General features: G+C 38.1%; 1 protein-coding gene across 1 annotated transcript in view; it reads left to right on the top strand.

Moving 5' to 3' along the window:
- The first annotated feature begins 971 nt into the window (after positions 1 to 971).
- The window catches only part of LOC117342268, a 191,127-nt gene continuing 181,058 nt past the window's right edge, over positions 972 to 11,040 (top strand). Inside the window, exon 1 of the mRNA XM_033904357.1 lies at positions 972 to 1,226. The gene's annotated coding sequence lies outside the window, so the exon portion shown is untranslated. The remainder of the gene's footprint in view (positions 1,227 to 11,040) is intronic.

Raw genomic sequence — 11,040 nt, 5'->3', positions numbered from 1 at the left:
TGGACACTCATAGATTATACTGGGCAACAATCAAAAAGTATACTGTACAATCAGATATTATACTAGACAATCAGAGACAAAACTGGACAATCATAAATTATACATATACTAAAGAATAAGATATTATACTGGACAATCAGAGACAAAACTGGGCAATCATAGATTAGACTAAAGAATCAGATATTATACTTGACAATCAGAGACTAAACTGGACAATCATATATAGATTATACTAAACAATGAGATATTATACTGGACAATCATTAAGTGGTCATATAAAACATTAAATAATTAAACAAAATTCAGACCAGTCGGACCCAATATAGAATCATCAATGCTGATCAGTCATACACTACTCAGCCAACATGCTCACTAACAGAGGCCTATCTCGCTAGATGTCTACCAAAATCATGCGTAGAGTTCACTGCAGCTAATATACAAAACTTATGTACATGGGTAACATTAAACAATGATTCCCGATGTTACACTCTGATGAAAGGAAACTACTTTTAATGAAAAGTTGAAAATAAAACGAGATTAATCAGGTGATTTACAGAGACATAGTTTTTGAAACTTGAATCTTTAATATAATTATGACATCACAGGGACATATGTAAATTTGTATTCAGTTTGTACAGAAGGTTCTACAGTCACATTGGCACATGTCAAGTGTAATTGGTAAGAAGCTGTGTTGAACCAAACAGTTCAACAGACAGCATAAGGGACAATACTGTGGCCCGCCTCATCATCTGTACCAACACACAATACATACTACCACGCGCCGTCGCTAGGCAAGCACGTGGAGACTCTTGTCTACGGTGACACGCTTGGCTGATATGAAAACGATGGTATCACGTGTACGATATTGACACCGGAGAGGTCAAGGGGTGTGGCTTATCAGCATCGGTCAACCAGCTGCAGCTCGAATACGTGACATATTGTACTAATTATTGTGTTAAGTAGGAGTCGTGTTTTCTCAGTGATGTGTATTAATATACGATAAATGCACGTGCATTCTTCACGTATAATCAGGCGCGTTCATCAATTTCCTTCACATAAACGGACGTTTTCATAATCCAACGAAGATGGTTATATTTTTTCTCGGAGTAGATCGGAACGTATGTGTTCTTCACTGAAAAAAAACCCTGATTTTAGCGAGTTTTACTACTAAGTGACGAATTCGTTGGATATAAGTGTGTGCATTAGACGGGCTAATTCTGTTAAAGGTATGTATTCTATTGTAATCAATGAATGTTTTATTTGATTGCATTATTAACTACCCATTGTGCGTGTGAAGTGCTCATTATCTAAACTTTTTTCGGTCTATCTCCTGAATATTCGAACTAATTTCTGACTTCATTTAGTCGAAAGTTTTGGTTTAATACTTTTCAAACTTCGTTAAGTTTTAAGTTTTCATACTAGACTTTTTTCTTTAGCTAACATAGTCATCATGCAACAGAAACCCCTCCCCAAGCTTCAGTAGACATATGTTTTATGTTTAAAATTGTTCAACAAAAGAGGTATCAATCTGTCAATCCAGATAAGGGCGCTTTGGAAACAGATAAAACTGTCCAATGCGATATCCTTTAAAAAAATTCTTCCACTTTCCTGCGTTTATTATTGTAAATAATTCATTAGACATCGAACTGCGAACTCGGCAAAAACCATTTTTACTGTGGAAAATTAACTTTTATTATTCCTCTCATACACATAACTTATCCTCTATCCAATATATATCCTACACACGAGGAGGATATCGTGAATTATTCAGCGCAGCAGCAATGCAGGTAAACTATATAGTAGGGGCGTGAAGTCTAAAATGCTCAATTCTGAACATAAACAAAAAAATCTGTCAATAGTTTTAAGTGCCGAGTAAATTAAAGCGCATTACACAACGACGGTGCACTCGTCCGTGTATAGTCAGTGTGAGCGATGTACCGGCGATAAGTCCACCCCTGCTTTTATGAACACAGTAAATCAAACCCAAGCATGACTTACGTGGATGTTATACGCTGTACAGCCTTCGCTGACGCTTTCTGGGGAACAGTATATCTGAGTTTACAAGCGAGTTCATGGCGACCGCTTTGTCACTTTATGGCCTTTTGATGCGACTTTCCCAAGTTTCAGAAAATGATAAAATTAATTTTGTTATCGATTATCAACTTGTAAGATAAGGATGAACTCGGAGTTGTTATGTTTTATGACTTTTATGAGACACGCAATTACTTGTGGCCATGAAGCAAGGAATTTAGAGCTGCCGAAATTATTAGCTAGTTGTAGCGAATGTCATACCTCAGATTGACGATGGTTAAGGATATTTGTTTTTTAAATTAATTTCGTTTTAAACCAGTTGATGGAGCTTTGCTTTTAAAGTTACAGAGCGCACATCCTCCGCTAGCATCATTTGGCCGTAGCCTTCGCAAATGCAGCGAGGGAACACATTGTCATGTGTCTGAAAGCTCGCGCATCTCACGCGATTGCTTGGCATATCGTGTACAACTTGTCAGCTTAAAGCGAGTTTGTTTAAAAAAAAACCTTTAACGGGAAAATTAAAATAATAATAACAACAGATTGATGGTAAGCTGAGGCGCGTATTGCACATTGGCAAGCGGATCGTGTTACATTCATAGGAGCTCATCGTACTATACCTGTCAATCAAACTCTAAACTTCCATAAAATCCGAATAGCTTAGAATAAGAATTTAAGTTGATATCTAAATTTGAAATAAGAAATTCGTTTTTAATCACACGTATGCGCTGAAATGCATTATTCTCTGTAGCCGATTTAACAAAGGAGTAATATTTTAGACACTTTCATGCAACAAAATTAATTAAGCTATAGGCTCAAGCCTCTAAGCAATTATATCGTTTTAGTTTAGTTGGGGTACTAAACACTGGTTTAGGCCGGCTTGCTGCAATTAGGCCCGCGGTAGATCAGTCGTCATTAACGAGAGTAATTAATAACATAATGGTTATAGGCACGTACCGCATTGTTTGTGTGGCCCTATTATTGTATCATCAGTGATGTCTTAGTTTTCTAAAAGAGACATACAGAAATGATTCTCCCCACTCGATCTTGTTGTATACAGTTATTTAAGATTAAATTGTATCTTTTTGATCAATTCTGTATTACTATATACAGACTGGATAAGGAAGCCGTGTTTGATACCGCTATCTAACGGCACCTGCGGGCAGATTAGATACGGACAACGCACGTAGACACGGCGAACGTACACGTACATATATGTTATATGTAACCCAGTCATTAGGTGTAAGGTAGAGAGTGAACCCCGCATGTGACTTTGTAGGTGCGGGCTGGAGAGTGAACCTCTCAGGTGAACAGTATACATGTAGGTACAGGCTAGAGAGTGAACCTCTCAGGTGAACAGTATACATGTAGCTACAGGCTAGAGCGTGAACCATCCCGGGGGCCTTCTTAGTATGGGTGGTTCGAGAGTGAACCTCGCGGGTGACTTGGGAGGGTGCTTGTTTTATTAATTTGTTAAACGTCCTATTAACAGCCAGGGCCATTGGGGGTGTGCGGGCTGCAGAGTGAACAATCCTTGGTAACTTTGTACGTAGGCACGAGCTAGAAATTGAACCTCCTGGGTCGCCTTGTTTGTTGGATTCGAGAGTGAACCTCGCGGGTGACTTTGGAGGGTGCGCGCTGGAGAGTGAACCTCGTGGGTGACTTTGGAGGGTGCGGGCTGGAGAGTGAACCTCGCGGGTGACTTTTTTAAGTTAGTGCAGTTTCGATTTCTCATGACATGTTACGTACTGTACGTCCGTATATAGGGAAGCGTATTTAAAACCACAAAAAATATCTGCTTTTCATTATGACTTTATATACAAACCGGTTTAGTTTGACACATGATACATTGTAATATGGACTGACAGGATTCGTGATAAGTGTAACTACTAGTTTGTCTTTATGGAAACACACATATATATAACTGTACGGGTATATTGTATATTGTACTCCAACAATGTTAGAGGATAACACGGCGAGAGACGTATGACGGGCGCCGTGTAACCTCTTACTTCCCAAGGCGGATTCACACTGCGCAGACTGTTGTCAAAATTTCAAAGTTGGATTTTGATCATATTAAACACCTAAATTGCATATACATGTATGTGTTTAACAATGCAATGCTATTACCTCTTTCTTCGTGTATCCATAATGTAATCCCCATAAATAGCAATAAAAGACACAAAGTCATGATCGTTTACATTTCAAGGCTTCATTCCGGTAATAACTCGGATTGAAAACGGTGATCCGGTAAATACAAAAATGAAATGTAACGGTAAAAACAAACGAAAAGTTATGTTCTTGTACTTTATATTTTTTCCACTTGATACAAACATTCCGTATTTTTAAAGTATTATGAACTTAGTGTAAATTAGTGATTTGACTGTAAAATGGGATACACAATACCTAAGCTGCAAATACACACCGCTGTCATCAAGTTTAGACTTAAAAATATTGATTTTATTGGTGTGTTTTTTTTGTCAAATAGGGTTTGGTTACTAAAGGTCGGTTAGCGTCAAAACAAAAACATAAAACTTCAGCTGGCTTAAGTAGTAAATCAGCTGAAATGTCATAGTATTTTAATTACATTGACTGAGAATTGATCATGTCATTACATCAACCAAACACACCGAACATTTCTGTTTAGCTTGTGAAATTATGTGGCGAGCAGGAGTATTTTCCTGGACATAATATGATGCAGTGAAACGGTTACATTACCGGACATGATTCTGTTAAAAGTCGATACCTTTGCTATAGTTATTTAACGGTAATATTTGCAATTTTTCCACCAATCCGTTAAACCGTAATTGTAGCTTTATTACAATGTACCTATGACGAGAGAAGGTAACCCCAGTGTTTGCTCTGAAGGCCGTTCGTTATTATGGTTGTCTCGCGTAAAACAAGCGTCTTAACAACACACAACAGATAAATTAAATATAAGGCGAACGAATCGAGCCTTCTCCTAATTTTCAGTGTGGGATATTCGCCCCCTGAATGAAATAACCTTGATTCTCATATACACGTCGTTGGACATAACAATATAACTGTCAGTGTGGAAATTACAGGGTTAATAAACAAGTACGCGCGTCTATAATTGTTTAGTAATTGCAATGTTTATGTGTGGGTGTCCGTCCGTCCCACATAACTCGGCCCAGCATCAGTTGACGGCCACTTCGCATAGGATACACTGTCGTGTAAAGTTACAGTGCCAATAAATAGTCCCCTCAGTAGCTGTTCAGCGAGTGCATCGTCAACACATCTGGTGTATACATTACGTAACCTTGGCAGGGACTTCTTAAGCCTCCGTGTTGACAGCTGACGTTGTGAATGTGGCAAAGATCACAGACACATACTTTCTTTTTTACCCACATGTGCAGTTCAACGGTTGTGTCTCGAGCAATATACGCATTTCATCAATACGACACATCGCATGTATTAATCAAATCAGCTGGAAGTCAGTTACTGTGTAAGGCTATTGTCAGACTATATAAAACAACAATGCTTTTGCAGTATATACGCTTCTTATTGTAGGGTAACTATATTCCTCTTTCATTTTGTCGAAGTGGACTAAATTTATTAGTAAAATCTCTCTTCACCAAATTCTGTTTTATAACAATGGCTCCATATGTACGCTTCGAGTCCTAAGCTTATTTAAATCTATATGCATGTTCCCAAACAAGATGTTCCATATTCACATAGTTCATGTCCTCGATAAAACACCACGTCGTTCTCTAGATTAGATACACAACTAGGTGTTACATTCTCAATTACACAAGGCCAAAACTTAAGCTTCATTTCTTAAATTAGATCAGGCCCTCCTCTTGAAATTGCGCCACGCCTCCTCCATATCAGACCCGCCTAAAAACTTGACTTCCTCAACGACACCTCACCGACACAACAGTCCTGTACTTGGGCATCACTTCCTCTACAAACCAGGCTTCCAAGCTTGTGTCACTTCCTAAACTACAATGTAGAGCAGGTTCTCACCTACAAATGTAGTCTTCATTTCTTAATTACATCAGACTCACACCCGTAGATTAAACTTCGTTTTCTCAATTACGTCAGATATGTACCTAGGCGTCAATTCATCAAGTATATCAAAAGATCAATACAATTGCCTTCACGACCCGAAAACTATATTAGGTTATCAATATTTTTCGTCACACCCTGAAATATATCTGGTCCTCAGCTTACCGGAAGTCACTCTTATAGATCAGGTTCGCATCTAGACGTCACTTCCTAAATCATATCTACAAATGCACATCGGGCACACGCAAGTCCTGTATCTACACTTTCTTTCTCTGAAACATATGTATATCAGGTATTCAGCTAAGCGCCATACCTCATTTGAATATGTACTATAATTATAATTACCGGTTGACAAATAGATATCTGCTATATTAGGATACTGTATAATTTATTATTTGGAATGTTTTCAACCCAGTACCATGATGTACTTTAAAGTCACATACTCCTGAAGAAACATATATATCAATGTTTACATTTTGAGCTTTTTACTGTTTTCGGACTTGATACATGCCGAGCAGACTATCGTGAATCAGAAACTGAAAGACAATGTGTATTTATGAAAGTATACGGGGAATTTCAAAAAAATAATAACTGTGGCTGCCGGACCAAGTTTCTCTGAAAATTAGTCCCACAATGCAACGGCGGGTTTTACGGTCCATACAAAATGGCGGAACCCCGAAAGCGTGGACCTGGGAAAACGCAGACAGATTCTGCCAAAAAAAAAAGACGCAAAAGTGAGTGGAATCGGCAAACCCCGAGTATTTCCTTAGGAAAGGAAATGATTCGTTGGAACTTAGCGAGAAAGGAAAAGGGAATAGACTCAAATTCCGATTTTACCGGACGTCTATTGGATTGCTGGTTAGCTTTTGAACATTGTCAACTTCACTGATCTAAAATTTTATCGATGTTTTGTTGTATGCATATTGCTACATTTTAAAATTAGTATTTAAATGTAAACTATGTTTGTTTATTTTGTTCAGTTATTACGCGAATATTCTGTTAATATGTTTAAATGAAAGCATCATTAGGCAAGGGTCACGTATACTCGATATGTAAACAACGGCCATGTGTGTAGTTTATGTGCAGCGCACGTTTGTTATAGCCTCGTTCTCGGCTCCGTGACGAATCTCGCGATAAATATAAATGCGGCGAGTTGTTTTTATACACTGATGTCTCAAGGACTCCCCCGGTCAAGCGTCCAGGCCAGTGGTCATTTTAATGTTAGGAGAGCGTGAATGTGCATCTTGGATTGCCATTAATACATGTGTGCAACTAGAATTTTAGGTTGTTTGGGAGTATGTAGCTTTAAGGTAATTATGAAAGTGTCAATTTAACGGAAGTAAACACGTGATCTTAGTTTGTAACATCAAAGATTTCTTTCGTGTTTTCCTTTTTTGTCAGGATAAAATCATTAGGGCAGCTAATATCAATTGAACGTCTTCACAACATTAAAATGAATTGAAGAATATTTAATAATACATTTAGAAGACTTGCGCAATACTAAAGTCTTGAGAATGAGAGGATGCCTTTCGGCTGAGGACTTCGAGATATAGCAGAAAGTGCGGATAAAACGTAGAAAGAGACATGATTTTCTAGAATTGCTTTTAATGTTCTGGCGTAAGGCGACAATTATAGTTAATGTCGGCTACAATTAGCGATATCCAAAGTCGTTCGTGTCTTAAGAAAACGTTAATGTGCCTCAAGCTTCAACCTGACACAAATTAAATTTTTCGCTATAAATGAATTGTGTTTTGCAAAACTTCTCTGTATGTGATTTGAGACAGAGTTAAAATGCATTTATATGAAGGTTTTGGGTTGGTTTTGTATTGATTAACGTCCTATCGACAGCTACGAATGTTTAAAAATGGACTCCCTGTGTGCGAGCTACATGCATGCTCATCTTTTGTTTCCTTTTGATAGTGTGGAACTAATGCCGTCTTTATAGCTTTACATTACTGAATCTGGCCCGAGTTTCCTTTGACCCTAACACTATACCTAATATAGGGTCAGAGTGCACTACTACTGTAAACGTAGTTATTTTCGCGTGGGGCAAATTTCGCGATTTCGGTATGTAAACTATACGCGTTGGGGTAATTTTCGCAATCGATCTATTTTCGTTTGTAGTTCGAGATTACGCAAATTGATATCAAACTAATACGCGTGGGGGAAATTTTCGTGATCAAAAGGACTCCGTGTAATCAGCGTAAATTTCCAGCTCGCGTAAATTTGCACGTTTACAGTATATGAAAACGTGGAATTCTCTGGCACCGATTTAGTGTCGCTAAGATGTTGGTGTGTACAAAATAAATATGGCATGACAGAATACCTACCTTACATTTAAGGATAACTCATATATGTTTTTACCCCAAAAACATATATTTAGTCCCATAACTGTGTTCTACTTTGTCCGCATAGGCAGACCCTCATTTTACGCAGGTCAAAATGCAGCAATGCGTTCTGGCTCAACACCAGACATGGTGTCGGGGCCAGAGGAAACTCGGGCTACACTGAAGTATAGTTTGACGACACCAAATTGTTTGGGTAATTTTGTTTCACGTTCAAAAGTCAGGGTCAGTTAAGGACGTGCCAGGATTTGGAAGTGGAGGAAAGCCCGAGTCCCCGGAGGAAAACCACCGGCATACGGTCAGTACCAGGCAACTGCCCCACGTGGTTTTCGATCTCGCGACCCAGAGGTGGAGGGATACCAAAGTGACATAATTACGTTACAAATTTGATTCGAGTCAATTAATTTTCTCGAAACCATAGGCGTAATGTTAATACGTGTATATAAGGGTCACTAAAACATCTCAATGTTTCCTACATTCATTCAGTTACAGATATGAATGTTAAGGAGTTTAAAGACTCGGGTGTGTCTCGGACAAGATGCAGAATCAAAAGCCTTCCTCATAGGGACTAACGAGTAAGGCCCAAATTTAGTCGCCTCTGACGATCTTGCCATAGGGGCAGCAGTTACAATTCTTAGATCTACTAGCAGGATAGAAGAGCACATGATGCACTTCAGATTTATTCATTAGAAGAAGAGCACATGATGTACTCCATATTTATTCATTAGAAGAATTATTTTCTATTGCTCAAAACAGTGTACATGTACCTTCATAGCTAATTGTACCTCCTATGCCTGCGGTTCCTGTCACACGCTGACAACCAAAACGTCACACATTTTTTGGACAGTTGATATTTTTATACATTTTCACGTAATATCTTCTCTTAGCTAGATATAATCTAGCTGTTTATTTCAAAAAGACTCATCCACACTAACAACACGAGGAACGAGAAGCAGTTTATGTCTTAATGGGAACACGCTGATGCAATCAGTTCCTCTCTGTGACAAAGTGTTCCATTGACAATTAGTAGTAGAGATAGTGTTGTATTTCTGGCTAGGTACACGTACACGTTACGGTATCCAGCACGTCGCCGAAAAGTGCTCTAATGAAACTCAACTGTTAATACAGAAGTCGCAATAAATACACTTGTTATGGGTTGCTATACCGATTTTACCAATGTTGTAAATTTTAATGATAACCGTTGAAGCAAATTATCGGAAGATTGTTTCGTTTGTTATCGGCATTCTGTTTCGGCAGTCTTTTTGGCCCACATTTAAAATGACATTCCTGTAATGACTGAAGAAGATTTGATAAGATTTGGCGGCATTCGTTACGTGATCACAAAATCAGCACATTAATATTTCATTGATATAGTAGTGACTTTTCTCAAGCATGGGAAGCTATTCCATTGTGAATCTAAGCACATCTGATAATTGACATGCCGTTAATGTTGTAACCATTCTCTGATGAGGAGATAGATGTTCTCGTGTTTGAAAACTATGCACACGAATTTTCGTTTTGCAATATTAACCGTATTAGAAAATTTCGTCATCCGATAGATTGTTAACATGTAAAGTTTTCTGTTTACGAATGATTCGTGTTTTGTTTTGTTACGGCGTGATTTCAATGGAAACGGCATAATTACATTATCCTTACAAACACACGTGCTTACACAAATAATCTGCGAGTAAATATTAATAAAAAGCGAGTAGTGTAACTGTACTGTTTCAAATATTAGGTAATATGGTTGTTGACAAGTTATGTCAACTGTCACACGGCCTCTCCTAAACAATATAATTCGACAATGCTGTAGTAACGACATTGAAACAGGATAGAGAGCAAATTCGCTGTATGACTTCAATAAATGGATGAAACAATATTAACTTCATTGAAGCACCAGTACTAGGTCTTCGCTAATAGCATCTGGTTATGGAATTGCTCAGGCTGTTTAATGTTTTACTCAATGCAATTTCATTTGTATAATAATTACCGTCAATTTCATTTCCTAAGTTTTCCAAAGAAAGATGGGGTTGGGTGGCTGTGGATGGGTTTCAGATATGTACCATGTTCATACATTTTCTGAGTGGTAAAGGCAAATCAGTAAATCATCAACAGGCCTGCAATCGTTTCAAAGCGAATATTGCTGGGTGGGGATTTCTTAGACAAAGGACTGATATGCCGAACTGAAAAAAATAGCTTCAGTAGATATTACTTAGTTGTATGTACACAATGTCTCGCATTACATTATATGTTCCCCAGGTACCGTTCAATTAGATTATTCTCACACAATATCTTCGATACCATGGTTAGTGTATTCTCGTACTGTATATCCTGTCACGCAGTCTCCTGTATACAAGTATCGCGGTTACCGTATTCTTAGATATCCTGTCACACTTTCTGCTGCAAAATATATCTCCGTTACCATATTCTCACCAATCCTCTCAATCTATTTCTTGCGTAAAGTTACATCGCCTCCTCGTATGTTGTTGCAATAGTTATTAGTCTTTAAGGATTTGTCAGTAAAATAGTTCTCATCTTTCTTTCTTGCTGTAAATTTATATATATATATATATCATTAGAGGGTTTGTCGATAATATTAACACGTGTTCAGCCATGACACGGAGGCTGGTTGTACAAA

This window comes from Pecten maximus, chromosome 14 (assembly GCF_902652985.1).
Source record: "Pecten maximus chromosome 14, xPecMax1.1, whole genome shotgun sequence".
NCBI classification, from domain to species: domain Eukaryota; kingdom Metazoa; phylum Mollusca; class Bivalvia; order Pectinida; family Pectinidae; genus Pecten; species Pecten maximus.
The sequence above is the reverse complement of the archived record's forward strand: the minus strand, read 5'-3'. Positions and strand labels throughout refer to the sequence as shown.